The sequence below is a fragment of the Aegilops tauschii genome, chromosome 7 (assembly GCF_002575655.3).
Source record: "Aegilops tauschii subsp. strangulata cultivar AL8/78 chromosome 7, Aet v6.0, whole genome shotgun sequence".
NCBI classification, from domain to species: domain Eukaryota; kingdom Viridiplantae; phylum Streptophyta; class Magnoliopsida; order Poales; family Poaceae; genus Aegilops; species Aegilops tauschii.
The window spans coordinates 614975977-614999775 of NC_053041.3; the positions used below are offsets into that span (position 1 = coordinate 614975977).

General features: G+C 40.8%; 1 long non-coding RNA gene across 1 annotated transcript; it reads right to left on the bottom strand.

The window, feature by feature from the left end:
- Nucleotides 1–343: 343 nt before the first annotated feature.
- LOC120968351 (uncharacterized) lies at nt 344–7075 on the bottom strand. The gene is made up of 2 exons (XR_005762777.3): nt 1638–7075; nt 344–549 (listed from the first exon to the last, which is right to left on the bottom strand). It is a non-coding gene; the product is annotated as an uncharacterized lncRNA (long non-coding RNA).
- Nucleotides 7076–23799: the final 16724 nt, after the last annotated feature.

Below are 23799 nucleotides of genomic sequence, written 5' to 3' on the forward strand. Positions count from 1 at the left end.
AGCGTGACGTGGATAAGAATGAGCCTGGTCAAATTCGATGTTTTACATGGGCCAAGCCCATTAATTCAGCCTATTTGTTGTTTTTTTTCTTTCTTTCAATTTGGGTCAACTACATAGGCCAAGCCCAACAAACTTCTATTTTTTGGGCCACAATCTTTTACAGTCGATATTTTTTTAGGCCTCGGCCTTTTTCCAACCCACTTGTTAGTTTTCTTTTGTTTCTTTTCCATTTCAAAGTAGGTCCCAATAGTCAAATGGGAACTAATTACCAGAGTTGTTGTTTGGGTACCACATGTCAGTTCTATATTTGTGCAATTATATAATTTGATTAAAAAAGAGCCAATAAGGCATAATATTGCATACAATAGCCAAGCAAAGTACATTACAATCATACATAGTACAGATCTGGTATTCAGCTATAAAATACAACTAAATATACACATAACTAGCTCCAGTGAGCTAAAACGCATTGCTGGGTGTGGTTTTTCTTCGGGATTCTTCTTCCTAGAGCTCCTGTGCACCCAACTTTTGAAGAATTAAGGCCAGCATCTGCAAATAATAAATTATGGGAAGTTAGAAACATGATAAAGTGACAAGGTCAAGATAGGCACAAGCAGCACATGAAAGGAAGGACATAAATGTTAATCTGATCTTGTTCTCTCTCATTGGATCCAACAAGAAAACAGGATAATTGTGGTTGAACATATGCAAATATCTGAATACTATGTCATAGCAAAAAAAATGACTAGTCAATCAATTTCGGCATGGGAAACGATCACCAATGATCTACAGAAAATTCTGATTGCATGTGTACATGTCCATGCAGTTAAACTGATTTGAGACAAAGAGTCAACACCAATTCAAACTCAGAACAAGAACAGTTGCTCAAATTCAGAAGTTTCTACATAGGAATAGAACCAAATTGGACACCTTTCACAGGAAAAACAGAAGAACATACCCACATTCTTATATATAGTTGTGCTAGGCAATTTTAAAAACATAATCAAATGCTAATAGGAAGAACACCAAGATTGAATTATGTACGAAGATAAACTAGAGCCAAAGGAAGGGTATAGATGAAGAAAAAATCCTGACATCCAAAGGTAAGCTCATTGTGCATTTTCTTTTTCAATGTGATACACAATAAGCATAAGTAACCACCAAAATCTCTCAATACCGATTATTAACTAGACACGTTCCAACATAAAGGAAAAGCAATTATAGAGGTGTGACTTCAGGTACAAACATAGCAAGGCCACAGCAGCCACGCGGTCACTTAACTACAACGATTCTTCCTACTGCTGGCATCCTTAGAAATGAAAGCTTATGCTGACCAGTCTATTACTTCATAATGTCATGGCATGTCAATATATTCAGTAAAACAAATATAGTAGTAGGTATGTAGGACAACAACATGCATTGCCCTTGTCACGCAAGAAGAGGCTCCCAATGTATCTACCAGCAGGAATCTTAAAACACATCCATCAACTCTTTTCATTATCTTGGCCAAGTTAATACTCGCTCACTTAGCTATTGCATACCAACAAGTCAAAATAATACAACACAGCAACTAAACGACCTCAGGCATTGTGGATTCCGAGTCTAGCAACAAATGAACAGGCAAGTTTTGTATATACCGAGGTTCTTGTCGAGGGTGCGGTGAACTCGTGTAGCGCTGGGGGCACCTTGAGGCGCTGCTTGAGGATGCGGCGCTGGCACTGGATGCGCACGACCTTGGGCCACTTGACGAACCAGTGGAGGTCCTTCTTTGGCAGCAGGGCGCCACCGATGCCGAACTGCTTCGGCCTCTTCTTGAACAGCGGGTTCACCACCTTGACACACGCGCCAGGACCGGGAGATTCCAAGCAGGTGTTATTTCTGCCATTTATTAATTACACATGCAACACTTATAATACCAATATATGCAATTCCCATGAGCTAATTGATTAATATAACATTGTCATAGATCTAGCATGAAAGAGTCAAAACTTGTCTCACATATCACGAGTACACTTATAGCAAGCGTAAATGCACAAGGCAATATTTTGATGTGGCATAACTTGTTGATCAAATGTAAATGTAGTGGGATATTTTGCCCAAATCTGCGAGTGTCGTGTTCTCCTCAGGGACTAGGCAAGTCAATGATCGTGCTCGGATAAAGCTAGGTAACACAATTCAGCTTATGAATGCAGAAATAAAACCTAAGCTATCAATGATTGTCGCCAAAGAAAATGCAGATAAGCAAAGGTAGATTCAGATTTTACTCGATGTATTTTTTTGGTGTTTTTGTTTTAGTTGAGAAATAAAATGCTAACACAAGCATACATCAACGGCTAGGGAATTGAAAAGACATGGACATATATAGCTACAAACAAGCAAAAGAGAGAACAAACAAGATTATACTACAGAATAGAAACTAAAATACTGGAACAAGCAAACAACAATAACCTACAAATCTATAACTAGAAAACATGTAAAAACGAGGATGGATCAAATAGGGATAAAGATGTTTCCATCACAGACATGTAGATCACAAGAACTTGAGCTAATACATGGACTACTAAACTGAATATATTTCTGTGGTAAGGGCAACACACTAGTGACAACACATAACATAGGTGAACGGAATTTATATAGGTGCATCAACTAGTCAGAACACACAAGAGTGACATTACATTACAAGTACTAAAATGAACCATTCACAATTTCACCAGGTCTTACACATCTCAAACGCATAGTCATTTCAGAAAAAGAGAGAGAGAAGTAGCAATTTGGGATTCAGAGAAGAACAGGATCAACAACAAGTGAAGAACAGCAGCAGGTCGTTGGGGATTCAGAAAGGAACAACAGCAAGGAAGGGGAACAACATCAGCGTGGAGGCTTGGAGAAGAAGCAGCAGCAAATGGAGAAGATTCAGAGCAGCGAGGGGAAAAAGAAGGGCATCAGCAAGGCAGGGGAAGAAGAGAAGCAACAGGGGGAAGCAAGAGGGAGGAGCAGCAGCAGGAGATGTGGGAGCAGAGCAGCAGAGAGGTGGGGGAAGCAGAAGAAGCAGCAGCAAGCAGAGAGCAGAGGAAGGAAGAGAAGCGGCGAGGCAAGGAAAGGAGCAGCAGCAGCAGGCAAGGAGAATCGCGTGGGGCACCAGATGCCTCGTCTGGTCGGGCGCGCGAGCGTGGGGTGGAGGCGCGGTAGGCGAGGAGGGACTTGGCATCGGGGCGGCCATGGCGAGGAGGCAAACGGTGGCGGCGCTTGGACTTGGGCGAGGCTTTGGCTCGGTGGCGCAGGAACGGCGAGGAGGGACTTGGCATCGGGGCGGCGCGCTGCAAGGTCGGGGACGCGAGCGTCCATAGTGGCGGAGTGCACTATTTGAGACAAAGAGAGAAATCGAGATGTGTGAGAGAGAAAACGGAGGAAGAAAGAGAGCACGCGAAGAAGGGTGGCACTCATTTGCTTGCTCTGGCAAGCTGTGGCTGGTGGTCACCGGCGGCGGCGTGCAAAACCACAGGAGGAGCTCCTCTCGTGGTGCTTGGGTGCGGGGAATCGTGGGAGGAGGCTGCAAGGACGGGCGCGCTCGGGCGCTCGCTCGATCTCCTCGGGCGTAGAAGCGGGGAGGGGAGGGAGGACGGCGAGGTCGGCGGTGGTGGGGGGTTTTGTCTTTTTTCTATAGATAGATGGATGGATGTGGGATGGAGATATGTATGGATGGATGGATGGGCGCCATGTCATCGATCCGTGGGAATAGTTTTGATTGGTTTGAAAAATCAGTCATTTAAAATAATCTCTAAGTACTAAAAATAGAGGGATTTGTGAAGTAGCTATCAAAACTATTTTCCAAAACGGCATCACACAAATTTTCACTCAAGTTAGACCACATTTATATGGATGAGCACCAATTTGTATGCATTTATGATCTTTCTATCAATTTTTAATCATTTTTCGAGTACCGAAATAAGTGTTTTTATGAAGGACCTACCATATATTTGTTGCAAAATTGGACCAAATCATTTTTATAAAGTATTAGGTCATATTTAATGTAAAATTGACAAAATGGTTGGGTGTCAAGAGTTTTTATGCACCTTCGTGAAAAAGACAAATTTCCGCCGATTCCGCTAGAACCGGGTCAAATTTCAACTGCAGCTGCCTCATAGTTTGTGCTTTATTTTTTCCAAAAATCATTTCTAGGTACATAAGTATCTGTTTAATCATAGAAACATCAAAAGTTTTTCAATATTCAACAACTAGCTATGAACGGTCATGCCCGCCGTTTTGACCACATTTTGAAACGAGCCTGAAAAATAAAAAAATAAAAAATTAGAAAACTTTCGCATTGTGTCATTACATGTGACCAACTTACCACGAAAAATAATAAACTTGTAATAAGGTAATTATTTCAAAAAAGTGTTCTTATAAATGAGCTATCATTTGCGGAGATTCATGGCTTTCAAGTCAAATGATCAATCTTATGGCCACATTCATGGCATAGTTTGTTTAAATGATCTCATATCATGCACAAGGGTGCATATTGGAATGGCAAACAATGTTGCCTAAGGAAGTTTTCATTTTCTTTGCATGAAAAATTCATTTTCCATTTTTTCGAGTGCCCGAAATAAGTCTTTTTGTGAAGGACGTACCATATATTTGTTGCAAAATTGGACCAAATTATTTTCATAAATTATTAGGCCATATTTAATGTAAAATTGACCATGTGGTTGGGTGTCAAGAGTTTTTATGCACCTCTCGTGAAAAAGACAAATTTCCGCAGATTCCATTGGAACCGGGTCTAATTTCAACTGCAGTTGCCTCATAGTTTGTGCTTTATTTTTTCCAAAAATCATTTCTAGGTACATAACTATCTGTTTAATTATAGAAACATCAAAAGTTTTTCAATATTCCACAACTAGCTATGAACAGTCTTGCCAGACGTTTTGACCACATTTTGAAACGGGCATGAAAAATTCAAGAAAAAATAAAAAATTTAGAAAACTTTCGCATTGTGTCATTACATGTGACCAAGTTACCAGGAAAATAATAAACTTGTATTTAGGTAATTATTTCAAAAAAGTGTTCTTATAAATGAGCTATCATGTGTGGAGATTCATGGCTTTCAAGCCAAATGATCAATCTTATGGCCACATTCATGGCATAGTTTGTTTAAATGATCTCATATCATGCACAAGGGTGCATATTGGAATGGCAAACAATGTTGCCTAAGGAAGTTTTCATTTTCTTTGCATGAAAAATTCATTTTCCATTTTTTCGAGTGCCCGAAATAAGTCTTTTTGTGAAGGACGTACCATATATTTGTTGCAAAATTGGAATAAATCATTTTTATAAATTATTAGGCCATATTTAATGTAAAATTAACCAAATGGTTGGGTGTCAAGAGTTTTTATGCACCTCTCGTGAAAAAGACAAATTTCCGCCGATTCCATTGGAACCGGGTCTAATTTCAACTGCAGCTGCCTCATAGTTTGTGCTTTATTTTTTCCAAAAATCATTTCTAGGTACATAACTATCTGTTTAATCATAGAAACATGACAAGTTTTTTCAATATTCAACAACTAGCTATGGACGGTCATGCCTGCCGTTTTGACCAAATTTTGAAACGGGCATGAAAAATTCAAGAAAAAAATCAAAAAATTCGAAAACCTTCGCATTGTGTCATTACATGTGACCAAGTTACCAGGAAAAATAATAAACTTGTAATAAGGTAATTATTTCAAAAAAGTGTTCTTATAAATGAGTTATCATGTGTGGAGATTCATGGCTTTCAAGCCAAATGATCAATCTTATGGCCACATTCATGGCAGAGTTTGTTTAAATGATCTCATATCATGCACATGGGTGCATATTGGAATGGCAAACAATGTTGCCTAAGGAAGTTTTCAATTTCTTTGCATGAAAAATTCATTTTCCATTTTCTTGAGTACCCGAAATGAGTTTTTTTGTGAAGGACCTACCATATATTTGTTGCAAAATTGGAACAAATCATTTTTATAAAGTATTAGGCCTTATTTAATGTAAAATTGACCAAATGGTTGGGTGTCAAGAGTTTCTATGCACCTCTCGTGAAAAAGACAAATTTCCGCCGATTCCGCTGGAACCGGGTCAAATTTCAACTGCAGCTGCCTCATAGTTTGTGCTTTATTTTTCCAAAAATCATTTCTAGGTACATAACTATCTGTTTAATCATAGAAACATCAAAAGTTTTTCAATATTCAACAACTAGCTATGAACGGTCATGCCCGCCGTTTTGACCACATTTTGAAACGGGCATGAAAAATTCAAAAAAAAATTCAAAATTTTAGAAAACCTTCGGATTGTCTCACTACATGTGACAGAGTTGCCAGGAAAAATAATAAACCTGTAATAAGAATATTATTTCAAAAAGGTGTTCTTATAAATGAGCTATCATGTGTGGAGATTCATGGCTTTCAAGCCAAATGATCAATCTTATGGCCACATTCATAGCATAGTTTGTTTAAATGATCTCATATCATGCAAAAGGGTGCATATTGGAATGGCAAACAATGTTACCTAAGGAAGTTTTCATTTTCTTTGCATGAAAAATTCATTTTCCATTTTTTCGGGTGCCCGAATTGAGTTTTTATTGAAGGACCTACCATATATTTGTTGCAAAATTGGACCAAATCATTTTTATAAAATATTAGGTCATATTTAATGTAAAATTGACCAAATGGTTGGGGGTCAAGAGTTTTTATGCACCTCTCGTGAAAAAGACAAATTTCCGCAGATTCCATTGGAACCGGGTCTAATTTCAACTGCAGCTGCCTCATAGTTTGTGCTTTATTTTTTTCCAAAAATCATTTCTAGGTACATAACTATCTGTTTAATCATAGAAACATTAAAAGTTTTTCAATATTTCACAACTAGCTATGAACAGTCATGCCAGACGTTTTGACCAAATTTTGAAACGGGCATGAAAAATTCAAGAAAAAAATCAAAAAATTAGAAAACCTTCGCATTGTGTCATTACATGTGACCAAGTTACTAGGAAAATAATGAACTTGTAATAAGGTAATTATTTCATAAAAGTGTTCTTATAAATGAGCTATCATGTGTGGAGATTCATGGCTTTCAAGCCAAATGATCAATCTTATGGCCACATTCATGGCATAGTTTGTTTAAATGATCTCATATCATGCACAAGGGTGCATATTGGAATGGCAAACAATGTTGCCTAAGGAAGTTTTCATTCTTTGCATGAAAAATTCATTTTCCATTTTTTCGAGTGCCCGAAATAAGTCTTTTTGTGAAGGACGTACCATATATTTGTTCCAAAATTGGAACAAATCATTTTTATAAATTATTAGGCCATATTTAATGTAAAATTAACCAAATGGTTGGGTGTCAAGAGTTTTTATGCACCTCTCGTGAAAAAGACAAATTTCCGCCGATTCCATTGGAACCGGGTCTAATTTCAACTGCAGCTGCCTCATAGTTTGTGCTTTATTTTTTCCAAAAATCATTTCTAGGTACATAATTATCTGTTTAATCATAGAAACATCAAAAGTTTTTTCAATATTCAACAACTAGCTATGGACGGTCATGCCTGCCGTTTTGACCAAATTTTGAAACGGGCATGAAAAATTCAAGAAAAAATCAAAAAATTAGAAAACCTTCGCATTGTGTCATTACATGTGACCAAGTTACCAGGAAAAATAATAAACTTGTAATAAGGTAATTATTTCAAAAAAGTGTTCTTATAAATGAGTTATCATGTGTGGAGATTCATGGCTTTCAAGCCAAATGATCAATCTTATGGCCACATTCATGGCATAGTTTGTTTAAATGATCTCATATCATGCACATGGGTGCATATTGGAATGGCAAACAATGTTGCCTAAGGAAGTTTTCAATTTCTTTGCATGAAAAATTCATTTTCCATTTTTTTGAGTGCCCGAAATGAGTTTTTTTGTGAAGGACCTACCATATATTTGTTGCAAAATTGGAACAAATCATTTTTATAAAGTATTAGGCCTTATTTAATGTAAAATTGACCAAATGGTTGGGTGTCAAGAGTTTCTATGCACCTCTCGTGAAAAAGACAAATTTCCGCCGATTCCGCTGGAACCGGGTCAAATTTCAACTGCAGCTGCCTCATAGTTTGTGCTTTATTTTTCCAAAAATCATTTCTAGGTACATAAGTATCTGTTTAATCATAGAAACATCAAAAGTTTTTCAATATTCAACAACTAGCTATGAACGGTCATGCCGTTTTGACCACATTTTGAAACGGGCATGAAAAATTCAAAAAAAAATTCAAAATTTTAGAAAACCTTCGCATTGTCTCACTACATGTGACAAAGTTGCCAGGAAAAATAATAAACTTGTAATAAGAATATTATTTCAAAAAGGTGTTCTTATAAATGAGCTATCATGTGTGGAGATTCATGGCTTTCAAGCCAAATGATCAATCTTATGGCCACATTCATGGCATAGTTTGTTTAAATGATCTCATATCATGCAAAAGGGTGCATATTGGAATGGCAAACAATGTTACCCAAGGAAGTTTTCATTTTCTTTGCATGAAAAATTCATTTTCCATTTTTTCGGGTGCCCGAAATGAGTTTTTATTGAAGGACCTACCATATATTTGTTGCAAAATTGGACCAAATCATTTTTATAAAATATTAGGTCATATTTAATGTAAAATTAACCAAATGGTTGGGTGTCAAGAGTTTTTTTATGCACCTCTCGTGAAAAAGACAAATTTCAGCAGATTCCGTTGGAACCGGTTCAAATTTCAACTGCAGCTGCCTCATAGTTTGTGCTTTATTTTTTCCAAAAATCATTTCTAGGTACATAAGTATCTATTTAATCATAGAAACATCAAAAGTTTTTCAAGATTCAACAACTAGCTAGGAACGGACAAGCACGCCGTTTTGACCGCATTTTGAAACGGGCATGAAAAATTCAAAAAAATTTCAAAAAATTGGAAAACCTTCGCATTGTGTCATTACATCTGACCAAGTTGCCAGGAAAAATAATAAACTTGTAGTAAGGCAATTATTTTTAAAAAGTGTTCTTAGAAATGAGCTATCATGTGTGGAGATTCATGGCTTTCAAGCCAAATGATTAATCTTATGGCCACATTCATGGCATAGTTTGTTCAAATGATCTCATATTGTGAACAAGGGTGCATATTGGAATTCCAAACAATGTTGCCTAAGGGAGTTTTCATTTTCTTGGCACAGAAATTTCATTTTCCATTTTTTGAGTGCCCGAAATGAGTTTTTTTTTTGTGAAGGACCTACCATATATTTGTTGCTAAATTGGACCAAATAAATTTTCTAAAATACTAGGCCATATTTAATGCACAATTGACGAAATGGTTGGGTGTCAAAAGCCTTGATCCACCTCTGGTGAAAAAGACAAATTTCTGCCGATTCAGAAGGAAGCGGGTCAAATTTGAACTGCAGCTGCCTCATAGTTTGCTCTTTATTTTTTCCAAAAATCATTTATAGGTACATAAGTATCTATTTAATCAGAGAAACATCAAAAGTTTTCCAAGATTCAACCACTAGCTAGGAACGGTCAAGCACTAGTAGAAAACGGGGCTTAGGTCACAGGGCAGTTTTCACATTAGCCCCGGTTCAGTCACGAACCGGGACTAATGTGAGCATTGGTCCCGGTTCGTGAGCCCAGGGGGCCGGCCGGGGCCTCGTGGGCATTGGTCCCGGTTCGTATGGACCCTTTGGTCCCGGTTGGTGGTACAAACCGGGACCAATGGGCCACGCTCCTGGCCCACCACCCTTTAGTCCCGGTTCATACCACAAACCGGGACTAAAGGGTGCGGCCAGTGTTTAGTCCCACCTCGCCAACCGAAGGGGGCTCACACCAGCTTATAAGCCCGTCCCTCGCTGCCTTTTAAAGTGAAAATAGATGCCCTTATACAGGGAATTTGACCTAAATTCACAGTAAATTTCATAGAAATTTATTATGAATTTAGGTTGAATTTTCTCTATAAGTGCATCTATTTTCTTTTTTTATATTTATAAAATAAATAAACCTTAATAAAAGAAATAAAACTAAATAAACCTTAATAAAATAAAATAAAATAAAATAAACTATAGTAACTACAATAAATAAACCTTAATAAATTAAGTAAAAATAGTAGCACTAAAATAAATAAAAATAGCAGCAGTAAAATAAATAAAAATAAAATGCGTTTGGAAGAGATTGTCCGTTTAGTACACGAAGTGCATCTAGTTTATGCCGTAACCCTCTCAACTTTCTTGCACATGCTATGTGGATGAAATGATGATATCATGCCAACTTTCAACCTTTTCAGAGTTCATTTGAAATGCTTTTCAATTTTAAGGTCTTATAGCTCAAAATAATTAGTAAATGCATGAAAAATAACAAATGAAGTCAGAAAGGATTGAAAAATGATGATGTGGCTTTGAATGGTGCATTTTGAACACACAAAAAGTCAGGAGTTCAAATAAGGTTTAAAAAATGAAATCCCTTTGTAACAGATGAGTTTCCGGATGAAATCCTGATACTTTGAAATAGATTGTCCGTTTTGTACACGAAGTGCATCCAGTTTATGCCGTAACCCTCTCAACTTTCTTGCACATGCTATGTGGATGAAATGATGATATCATGCCAACTTTCAACCTTTTCAGAGTTCATTTGAAATGCTTTTCAATTTTAGGGTCTTATAGCTCAAAATAATTAGTAAATGCATGAAAAATAACAAATGAAGTCAGAAAGGATTGAAAAATGATGATGTGGCTTTGAATGGTGCATTTTGAACACACAAAAAGTCAGGAGTTCAAATGAGGTTTAAAAAATGAAATCCCTTTGTACCAGACGAGTTTCCGGATGAAATCCTGATACTTTGAAATAGATTGTCCGTTTTGTACACGAAGTGCATCCAGTTTTTGCCGTAACCCTCTCAACTTTCTTGCACATGCTATGTGGATGAAATGATGATATCATGCCAACTTTCAACCTTTTCAGAGTTCATTTGAAATGCTTTTCAATTTTAGGGTCTTATAGCTCAAAATAATTAGTAAATGCATGAAAAATAACAAATGAAGTCAGAAAGGATTAAAAATGATGATGTGGCTTTGAATGGTGCATTTTGAACACACAAAAAGTCAGGAGTTCTAATAAGGTTTAAAAAATGAAATCCCTTTGTAACAGACGAGTTTCCGGACGAAATCCTGATACTTTGAAAGAGATTGTCCGTGTTGTACACGAAGTGCATCCAGTTTTTGCCGTAACCCTCTCAACTTTCTTGCACATGCTATGTGGATGAAATGATGATATCATGCCAACTTTCAACCTTTTCAGAGTTCATTTGAAATGCTTTTCAATTTTAGGGTCTTATAGCTCAAAATAATTAGTAAATGCATGAAAAATAACAAATGAAGTTAGAAAGGATTGAAAAATGATGATGTGGCTTTGAATGGTGCATTTTGAACACACAAAAAGTCAGGAGTTCAAATAAGGTTAAAAAAATGAAATCCCTTTGTAACAGACGAGTTTCCGGACGAAATCCTGATACTTTGAAAGAGATTGTCCGTTTTGTACACGAAGTGCATCCAGTTTTTGCCGTAACCCTCTCAACTTTCTTGCACATGCTATGTGGATGAAATGATGATATCATGCCAACTTTCAACCTTTTCAGAGTTCATTTGAAATGCTTTTCAATTTTAGGGTCTTATAGCTCAAAATAATTAGTAAAGGCATGAAAAATAACAAATGAAGTCTGAAAGGATTGAAAAATGATGATGTGGCTTTGAATGGTGCATTTTGAACACACAAAAAGTCAGGAGTTCAAATAAGGTTAAAAAAATGAAATCCCTTTGTAACAGACGAGTTTCCGGACGAAATCCTGATACTTTGAAAGAGAATGTCCGTTTTGTACACGAAGTGCATCCAGTTTTTGCCGTAACCCTCTCAACCTTCTTGCACATGCTGTGTGGATGAAATGATGATATCATGCCAAGTTTCAACCTTTTCAGAGTTCATTTGAAATGCTTTTCAATTTTAGGGTCTTATAGCTCAAAATAATTAGTAAATGCATGAAAAATAACAAATGAAGTCAGAAAGAATTAAAAATGATGATGTGGCTTTGAATGGTGCATTTTGAACACACAAAAAGTCAGGAGTTCAAATAAGGTTTAAAAAATGAAATCCCTTTGTAACAGACGAGTTTCCGGACGAAATCCTGATACTTTGAAAGAGATTGTCCGTTTTGTACACGAAGTGCATCCAGTTTTTGCCGTAACCCTCTCAACTTTATTGCACCTGCTATGTGGATGAAATGATGATATAATGCCAACTTTCAACCTTTTCAGAGTTTATTTGAAATGCTTTTCAATTTTAGGGTCTTATATCTCAAAATAATTAGTAAATGCATGAAAAATAACAAATGAAGTCAGAAAGGATTGAAAAATGATGATGTGGCTTTGAATGGTGCATTTTGAACACACAATAAGTCAGGAGTTCAAATAAGGTTTAAAAATGAAATCCCTTTGTAACAGACGAGTTTCCGGATGAAATCCTGGTACTTTGAAAGAGATTGTCCGTTTTGTATACGAAGTGCATCCAGTTTTTGCCGTAACCCTCTCGACTTTCTTGCACATGCTATGTGGATGAAATGATGATATCATGCCAACTTTCAACCTTTTCTGAGTTCATTTGAAATGCTTTTCAATTTTAGGGTCTTATAGTTCAAAATAATTAGTAAATGCTTGAAAAATAACAAATGAAGTCAGAAAGGATTGAAAAATGATGATGTGGCTTTGAATGGTGCATTTTGAACACACAAAAAGTCAGGAGTTCAAATTAGGTTTAAAAAATGAAATCCCTTTGTAACACACGAGTTTCCGAATGAAATTTAAACTATTCAAATTTGGAAACTAATGGATTAACAGAAAGTTTATAATTATTCTGAGCTAAAAGCAAAAAGAATAAAAAAAATAAAGCAAAAATCAAAAGAAAATAAATAATTCAAGAAACAAAAAAAATACTGGAAAAAATAAAAAAATGCCGCCTAATGTGCCACACAGCCTGCATACGACTAGAAACCCATCTGCACATGGGCCAGGATGGAGGCCTGCAGGCCCAATAGGCCCAACATGGCAATGACAAAGGTAGGCATGTATAATGCCTGCATATTAGAGAGGAGCTCAGCACCTGAGCTGCAGCGCAGCTTATAAACAGGTGCTGAGCTCTCTCAGCTAGCGAGGTGGGACTAAACTTCCCACCGCACCGCGCCAGCACATTAGTCCCGGTTGGTGGCTCCAACCGGAACCAATACCCTCCCTTTGGTCCCGGTTGGTGCCACCAACCGGGACCAAAGCCCTCTGCTTCCCGCCCTTTGCGCTGGTGAAAAGAGGCCTTTAGTCCCGGTTGGTGGCACCAACCGGGACCAAAGGGTGGGTATTGGTTCCGGTTGGAGCCACCAACCGGGACCAAAGCATTTGCTATATAAGTAACACTTTGGAAATTTGCTGATTTCCATCGCCAGTGTCCCCCCGCCCGACGACGCCGCGAGCTCGATCTACGCCGCCAGGCTGCCCCGTTGTCGTCGCCGTCGCCCGTGCCCCCGAGCCCACGCCATCGCCCGTCGCCGTCGTCCTCCGCCCCCCGCCGCCGTCGCCGTCGGCATCCGCCGCGCGCCCCCGAGCCGTCGCCCCGTACGTCACCGTCGCCGCCCTCCGCCGGCCCCCGGCCCGCCGCGGTCGCCGTCGCCCTCCGCCACCCACGCCGTCGCCCTCCGCCACCCTGTGAGCGCCGCCCCGATCCCCTCCTCCTCCTCCCTGTAATGGATGTGTAGTTAGATTTGTAATTAGATTGTTGTAATTAGATTTGTATGTGTAGTATTAATTTGGATGTAATTAGATTTGTATGTGTAGTATTAATTTGGATGTGTAGTTAGATTTAGTTGTTGTAATTAGATTTGTATGTGTAGTATTAATTTGGATGTGTAGTTAGATTTGTAATTTAGTTGTATTAATTTGGATGTGTAGTTAATTAGATAATTTAGTTGTTGTAATTTAGATGTATTAATTTAGATGTATTGATTTAGATAATTTAGATGTATTTTTTTGGTGATATTATTATTGAATATGCAAATGTTTGTATGTTCATATGCAAAGAATATATCAATTTTTTCATAGAATTTTTATGATTTTTTCTGTTGTAATTTTGTTCATAGAATTTTTATGATTTTTTTTGTTCATAGAAATTGTGTATGATCAAAGTCATTTATGTATGTTCATATTTAGAAGAAAAAGAAGGAGAGAAAAAAGGAAAATAAGAAGAGGAAGAAGGAGAGAAAAAAGGAAAATAAGAAGAGGAAGAAGGAGAAGAAGAAGAGAAGAAGAGGAGAGAAAGTAGAGGAGAAATAAATAAAAAGATGAAAAAGAAGAAAAAAAAGAGTAGAAGAAGAAGAAATAGAGGAGAAGAAGAAGAAATAGAATAATATATTATTCTATTTTTTCTTCTTCTCCTCTATTCCTTCTTCTTCTCCTCCTTTTTTCTTTTTTTTTTCTTCGATCTCCTCCTCTATTCCTTTCTTCTTCTCCTCTTTTTTTTGCGTCTTCTTCCTCTTCTTATTTTTTATCGGGTATGTCGTTGTCGATAGATGTACCCCCCTCCCCGATAACTTTTAGTAAGTACTACCTAGAAAGTGTTTAATAGAATTAGTTAGAAAAATAATAGAACTAGTTAAACTAGCTAGTTTATTTTTAGTAAGTACTACTTTATTCTATTCATAGTAAGGAAATTAATAGAACTAATTTGTTTTTTTAGTTAAAGCAATTATTCCCGCATCGACGTCGACGATGCCTATCCCGCATCCTCGTCGTCGACTCAGCGGAGGAAGCCGGCTTGATCAGAGGGGCCATGTCCGGGACTGGGCTCCGCCGGGCTGGTTTTGGGAGGTGCTACCTTCCGGTGGGCGTAGGTTGGTGAGGAACCAGCCCGTCGTTGACGCGATCCTTGTTTGGTGGCGCTCGCATGGGCCAGTGACGGTGCCGAGGCTTCCGGACACCGCGGAGGAGGTACGTCACCGTGTCAGCGAGGAGGACCAGCACGTCCGTCGCTACATGGTTGCGTTGGAGGGCAGGTTCGACAGTACCTGGCAGGTTCTTCAGGGATCTCACTGGAGCTATGATCCTGTGATGGTTCCGTCCCTTTGGGTGTCCACCGCCCGCGCCGATGTCCGTCGGGCGCTACTGTTCTAGCTGTACTAGCGATGCTATATGTATGATAGTATTCGAGGTGTATTAGTGATAATATTCGGCGATGTACGGACACATGGAGATGATGCAGTTTTGCTTATAATTGAATGCATCCTAATTTGAATACTACTTTATTTTGTGATTTGATTTTGCTTATTGAATGCTCAAAGTGGAAAACTACTCCGATCCTACTTTGAATGCTAAAATTGGAGAGCACTATGATTAGTTGATAGCTTATAGGGTTTTTGTTTTCGCAGAAATCTAGGAGCCCCCCCGGCCCCTCCATCATCCCCGCCGTCGTCCCCGTCACCGCCCCCTCCGACATCGAGGTGAGACCAGCCAAATCCTCTTTTAGAAAGATAATTAAACGATATTTCGGGTTGACTGTAAGTCTGTCGAGTCTCCACCATATATGAGAGGACGAAGAATCCCGACTTTTGTCGTGGGGGTAGCTTCTCCTTCGTTCCCGTGTGCTAGACAATTTGGTGTAATGCACTCGAGAACGAAAGGAGGAGCTACCATCACCGACGGTCGCAAATGTCAGAGAGGAATCAGTGAGGGAGAGTTCCACCATATATATATGAGAGGACGAAGAATCCCGACTGTTGTCGTGGGGGTCGCTTCTCCTTTGTTCCCGTGTGCTAGCTAGACATTTTGGTGTCATGCACACGGGGACAAAGGGAGGAGCGACCATCACCAACGGTCGAATGTATACACCACGTGAGCTGAGAGTTTTCAAGAAAAGACTCGACAAACCGATAGTCAACCCGTGATGAATAATAATGATCTAACTTAGGTTTTTTAGTACATATATTTAATTGTAGATGTTTAATATTTGAATTATATATGAACATAGGAAATGTCGTACTCGGACGACGAAAGTCTCCCGGGGGAGTGCGACTGGTGCCACGACGACCGAGGTCAGTGCGACAGGCCTCACCTGGACGAAGATCGGCGCTTCAGTATTAAGCTGGAGGAGACGTTCGATGTTGAAACGGTACGCAACGACAACAAGTGTTATTTTTTCGTAATTAAGCACGACTTCAACTATTTCAACGTGTACTTTTCATCTTTTACAATTCGGCTAGCTTATCCCATGCCATGCAAGACGCTACGTCTTGGAGAGGATGGGTTTTGAAGACCATGAAAGTATGGAAACAAAGAAAATTCACCTAAGGACCCATCATGATATAGATTTTGAAGTAAAGCTGTATAATTCTGAGAGCGTAACCCATTTTGGTTGCCAAAATTGGGAAGCATTTTGCAAGATGTATGGTTTTGATGAGGGTATGCTTGTCACCATGGATCTTGGTGATCCTGACATCGAGCAAGACAATATGGACATTTGGGTCCTTGTTGATACGCCTCCAATTCTACCGCTATGTGAGTTTCTCAAACATAGTTATTGGCTAATTTATATTGTTCATTTCAAAATAGTTGACAGCTTGTTTTCATTGACAGCTTATTTTGATTGTTCAAACAATGTGCGGAACATGGTAGACAGAACCTACTACACCGATGGCTCTGAGTTAACTTATAAGGAGAAAACTCATCTGGTCGGATTTTGTACTGATATTGAGAATTACAATATCTACAATCAAACTCCTCATCATTATGGTCCTCCATACGTGCCACTAGTGCACGTGTTGAACTACGGTAACTACTATGGAGATACCCTGCTAAGATTTCTTACTATTACGACATCCATGCATATTTTGCATAGTTCTAAAACTAGTGCATTATCATGGCTAACTATGAAGTTATTACTATGTTTTTCAACAGATAATCCCAGAGGATTGTGTGCCTCATTTGATGTATCAGAATGGTAGGCTTGGTGTTTTGAATATACAACCAGGTCATCCTACGAATCTCAACTGTCCATACCGGATTTCTAAAAGAAGTGGAGACATGCAAATCAAAGAATGGAAAAAATGTATGGATAGTCGCAAGGAGCTTCTTGGAAGCAAAAGGAAGCGAGGCGCAAGAATTGGAGACAGGATGATCTCCATTCTCCATAATGGAGAGTCAGGGTCTATATTGTTTTATGCTATTTTACCTTAAAGAGGGTATTTCGGTCCTACCTAATACTGATGATCATGTGCTAAGAACAATTAAGTAGGGTTGGTTCGATGACTGTGAGGATGATGATCGTATGACTTGTTATTAATAACGAGTAGAAGTTGTATGATGATGATTAGTAGGACTTGTTATTATATATGATGATGCATGATACGTGCATGAAGAGTTATTATATATCAGCGGGTGAAATGAACATGGATTGGATTGAAGTGAAGGCAACATGCATGTGGTGCGTGTCGAAAGTAGTACAATCCAAACTTGATCAAGTCCGGATTAGTATTACTTTCGACATGCACCACATGTTGCCTTCACTTCAATCTAAGCCATGTTTAGGCATAGCAGTACGTAGCGTTGGTAAACCAAGCACAGAGATATAAGAGAGGACACTTCTCTCTAATAGCTACCTAATAACAACCTAAATTAACCCCCCAAAACCCCCAACCCCCCCTTTAAAAAAACAAAAACCTCAGCTCCTGCCAGGTGCTGACGCATGGATGCCTATTGGTCCTGGTTGGTGGCACCAACCGGGACCAAAGGCCCTCCTGCCTGGGCTCCCCGCACCGGCCACGTGGACGGCCTTTAGTCCCGGTTCGTGTAAGAACCGAGACTAAAGGGCTAGGGCATGAGTAACGACCCTTTAGTCCCGGTTCCTGAACCGGGACTAAAGGCCCTTATGAACCGGGGTAAAAGCCCCTTTTCCTACTAGTGAAGCCCGCCATTTTGACCGCATTTTGAAACGGGCATGAAAAATTCATGGCATAGTTTGTTCAAATGATCTCATATAGTGCACAAGGGTGCATCTTGCAATGACGAACAATGTTTCCTAAGGGAGTTTCTATTTTATTTTTGGACAAAAAATCAATTTTCCATTTTTAGTGCCCAAAATGAGATTTTTTTGTGAATAACCTACCATATATTTGTTGCAAAATTGGACCAAATCAAATTCCTAAAATACTAGGCCATATTTAATGTACAATTGACCAAATGGTTGGGTGTAAAAAGTTTTTGATCCACCTCTCATGAAAAAGACAAATTTCTGCATATTCATTTTCCATTTTTCGAGTTCCCAAAATGAGTTTTTTTGTGAAGAACCTAACAAATATTTTTTATAAAAAAACTTCTCCACTTATCAAGAATATTAGACCACATTTTATGAACAAATTTGTGTACACTAGAAACATTTTTTATAGATATTAAACGGTTTTTAGTTACATCATTAACATTTTTAATAAATATTTTGATGTCTAATATTTTGAACACGTGTCTAGATTTTTAAGACACATTGTACATATTGTTTATATATGTTTAACTTTTTTCAAATACATGATTAACATATTTTCATATATTCCCAACAAAAAACATCTTTTCATACATACGTTTTGATGTCTATATTTGTTTTTACACATTGTACATGTTTGTATACATATAAAATATTGTTGATATTGGTTAGAAAAATTTAAATACATGAAAAACTTGTTATTTTCCCATTTTCGTTGGGCCTCGTTCCACCGAGGCCCAAGCCCACCTTGAGCGACACCTTAAGTACCAATGCATCCACGTTCACAACCTCATGACCATTTATATTGGTCGTAATCAGGTAGAAATAAGGTCATTGACCACTCTTGTCTGCTTTATGACCATTTGGTGTAACACAATTTCAGGGTTTGGGCCCTTCCAAGCGAAATGGCCGTGGATTTATGACCAATTCAGCTGGGGTCACTGAGAGAAGGTTACAAGTTGACCTATTTCTTGTAGTCATCTCATTTGCTCGCGGCCAATAAAATCCCGCTCGGTATGCTTTGGCCACAATGGTCCGAGAGGACACATAGTGACCACAGGTCCCCGGGTGGATGTCATTGAGGATCACTCGACCTTCCTCTGGTGTTATGCATTTCTGGCAGACTCCGGTCACACTTTCTCTGAACAACTGTCCTCTTATCACAGTAAAGGCTTTGGATCGACGGACGATCTGTCGAGCCTCTTCTTCATCCTCTGGGGGTTCTTTCCTAAGGATGTATGAAATGTACGGCACTGTCTAGTCAGGAGTGATGACCAAAACCTCCATGATCAAGTCGACCACGGCTGGGACTTCGACTTCAGTCGGATCAGTGGCACTTTTTGGTTGTGGGGGCTCTTCAGTGAAAGGATCTTCTTGAACTGAAGGTGTATGAATATGTTCCAAGAACACATTGCTGGGAATGGCCTCCCTCTTGGAAACTATCTTTGCCAGATCATCGGCTGCTTGATTTTTCAGTCGGGGTATGTGATGGAGCTCTAACCCCTCGAACTTCTTCTCTAAATTTCTCACTGCATTACAGTAGCCAGTCATAGCTGGGCTTCTGACATCCCACTCCTTCATCACTTGATTAACCACTCAATCTGAGTCGTCGTAGACCATGAGGCGACGGACGCCGAGTGAAATGGCCATACGCAACTCGTACAGAAATGCTTCATATTCAGCTTCGTTGTTGGAGGAGTCAAAATGAATCTGGAGAACATAGCTGAGTTTGTCGCCTCGGGGGGATACCAATACCACCCCAGCACTGGAACTATTCAGCATCTTGGATCCATCGAAGAACATGGTCCAATGCTCCGAGTGAATCTGAGTCAGCAGTTGCTGTTCAATCCACTCGCCGAGGAAATTTGCTATTGCTTGGGACTTGATAGCTTGCTTTGCCTCAAACTTGATATCCAAGGGAAGGAGTTCAATCGCCCATTTTGCCTCTCGACTAGTTGCATCTCTGTTGTTCAGGATCTCTGACAATGGTGCATCGCTGACGACTGTAATGGAGTGATCAGAGAAGTAATGTGCAACCTTCTTCGTGGTCATGTAAATCCCATAAACAAGCTTCTGATAATGTGGATATCTTTTCTTGGATGGAGTCAGAACTTCAGAAACATAGTATACTGGGCGCTGAACTTTATAGGCTTTTCCTTCTTCTTCCCGCTCGACCGTGAGCACCGTACTAACAACTTGTCCTGTGGCTGCAATATAAAGCAGTAAAGGCTCTTTGCTGATTGGGGCAGCAAGCACCGGCTGGGTGGAAAGCAGGGCTTTGAGTTCTGCAAACGCTACGTCAGCTTCATCTGTCCACTCGAACTTGTCAGATTTCTTCATCAGTAGGTAAAGAGGTAGGGCCTTTTCACCGAGACGAGATATGAATCGACTCAAGGCGGCCAAACAACCAGTAAGCTTTTGGACATCGTGTACGCGTACAGGGCGCTTCATCCGGAGTATGGCACCAACTTTCTCTGGGTTTGCGTCGATCCCTCGTTCGGAAACAAGGAAACCGAGCAACTTTCCGCCAGGAACTCCGAATGTACACTTTGATGGATTAAGCTTGATATCATACCTTCTGAGCTTGGCAAAAGTTTCAGCAAGGTCAGCCAGCAGGTCGGAGCCCTTTCGTGACTTAACCACAATGTCATCCATGTATGCTTCCACATTCCGACTGATTTGAGTGAGCAGACACTTCTGAATCATCCTCATGAATGTGGCTCCAGCGTTCGTCAGGCCGAATGGCATGGTGACATAACAGAAACATCCGAATGGAGTGATGAAAGCCATTTTTATCTCATCGGGTCCATACAGTCGGATCTGATGATACCTGGAATAGGCGTCCAGAAAAGACAATCACTCACACCCCGCAGTCGAGTCGACAATTTGGTCGATGCGGGGGAGAGGAAAATGATCTTTCGGGCAGGCCCAATTGATATGCTTGAAGTCGATGCACATGCGAAGTGAATCGTCCTTCTTAGGGACCATGACAACATTGGCGAGCCACTCGGAGTGGTAAATCTCTCGGATGAACTCAGCTGCCAGGATCCGAGCCACTTCCTCACCAATTGCTTTCCTCTTCTGTACAGCGGACCGTCGAAGATGTTCCTTGACTGGTTTTACCTTCGGGCTGACTCGCAAATGATGCTCAGCCAGTCCCCTGGGTACACCCGGCATGTCAGAAGGTTTCCATGCAAAGATGTCCCAGTTCTCACGGAGGAACTGGATGAGCGCTTCTTCCTATTTACTGTCGAGTGATGTTGAGATATGAGTAGGAGCAGCATTAGGGTCCGTCGGGTGAATATGAATCGGCTTGGTTTCACCGGACGACTAAAATGCAGAATCAGTGGCAGGCTTCTTGGAGCGTAACAATCACTCGGATCTGCGTTCTTCCGGTATTCTTGCATTTCGACTGCTGCCATTTGCGCATCGGCGATTTTTGAACCCTTCTGGAAGCACTCTTCTGCCTTTTGCCAATTGCCAGTGACAGTGATCACTCCTCTAGGACCAGGCATTTTCAACTTGAGGTACACATAACATGGTCGAGCCATGAAACGTGCATAGGCAGGCCTACCCAGAATGGCATGATAAGCACTCTAGAAATCCACTACTTCAAATGTCAACTTTTCTTTGCGGTAATTCTTGGAATCACCGAAAACCACATCAAGGGCGATCTGGCTGAGTGATTCAACCTTCTTGCCAGGTATGACGCCATGGAATACCCATTCCCTTCAAGGTCTCCGCATACAGGATATTTAGGCCACTACCACCATCCATCAGCACTTTAGTCAGTCGAGTGCCTTTAACAACTGGGTCGACCACCAGCGCTTGCCTCCCAGGGGTGGCTATACGTGCTGGGTGGTCAGACTGGTCGAATGTGATGGCAGTCTGGGACCACTTCAGATAACTGGGTGTTGCCGGAGCAACCATGTTCACCTCTCTGTTTATAACTTTCAGTCGACTTTTGCTTTCAACAGCAACAAAAATCATCAGAGTGGAATTGACGTTGGGAAAACCATCATCGTCTTCTTCCTTATCCTCACCCTTGTCCGACTCCTTTTCCTTCTCCTTGGGCTGTTTCTCTCGGAATTGCTAGATCAGGAGCCGATACTGTCGAGTGGTATGTTTAGGGTAAATTAGATTACCCTCTTCATCTTTCTTGATGTGAATGTGACAGGGTAAATCCAACAAATCATTTCCATCTTGATCTTTCACTTTATTGGGGTTCCAGGGTCCTTTGGGCTTCCCCTTGAACTTTCCTTGAGCCACCACGAAAGCTTCACCAGGAGCAGCTGGTTCGGCCTTGCGCTTCTGCTTCCGATTGGAATTCCCTCCTCCGGTTTCCTGGGTGACTGTTTTATATTTGCCACTCCGGAGTCGGTATTCCTCTTCACCAATAGCATACTTGGCGGCAATCTCCATCATCCGGGACAGAGACATGTCTCATGTCCTACCGAATTTCAGATTCAACTCTCGATACTTAACACCCTCCTTGAAGGCACAAACTGCTTGGTGATCTGACACATTCTCCACTGTATGATGCAATGTGATCCTCCTCTGGATGTAATTATCAAGGTCTCATTCGGTTTCTGCACGCAGGACTGCAATTCTGTTAACCCTGCCGGCCGTTTGCAAGTACCCTCAAACGTTCTGACAAACACTCGGGCGAGTTCTTCCCAACTGTATATGTTGCCAGGTGCTAACTGATTCAACCACGCTTTGGCTGAGCCTTCCAACATAAGAGGAAGGTGTTTCATGGCCACCTCATCATTGCCGCCACCGATCTGCACAGCCACTCGGTAGTCCGCAAGCCAAGTGTCAGGCTTGGACTCACCAGTGAACTTGCTGATTCCAGTCACCAACCTGAAGTTGGGAGGAGTCACCGCAGCCTGATGGCTCTGCTAAAGCACCATGGGCCTGAAACATGTACTCTGCTGCCAGTCGGGTAATCTCTGTCTTGACCCTCTCTGTGTGCTCTGTTTCTGTCGACCAGACCTTGAACAAGAATAGATCTCGCATCAAAGCCCGGCTCCCTGGGGTCGACTGGAATTCTTCGCCCGCCACTGTGAGGGCGTCTGTCATCGTGCTGCCAAGGCACATATGACCCACTCCTCGGGGGAGGTGTGGGCACTCGACGACGGTCATCGTGGTCGAGTCCGGAATCATATTGCTCACGGTTTCTGTACTGATCTCGCCGGTCTCCACGTCCCTCACGCTGCGGGGGCGATCTTGGGCTGTGAGCCGACTGAACTGTGTCTGCCACCACAGACCTGCTATGAATTCTATTCCGTGACTGTGATACTGTTGTGTTCTGCTCTCCTGCAGCCCAGAGTAAAGCCCGGATCTGCATCAAACCTCTGCCAGCTTCCGACTGGGAAGGCTGAATCGAATCTGCTATTTGGGCTGCAGCTGTGAGATTTTGAATCGGAGTTCGGTATACCTGAGTTGGAGGCGGCAAAAGTTGTCGTCGACTAGACTCAGGAATGCGCTGCCGAGCACGGTCGTTGAGTGCGTGCTGGAGGTTCTCCAGTCGAGTGCGCTCAGCCAAGTTGGCCAGGCGCGCCTCCTCCAAGGCCCGGGCCTCGGGGGTTTCTCCAACGATAGGAGTGTGAAGTGCATCCATGTTACGACGGCGAAGCTCTTCTCTCTGCTGCGAAGAGAGGGGCTCGGGGCGGTACTCCTCGTGGACGTGCGACGGATCGCCGCTGCCATCGCCAC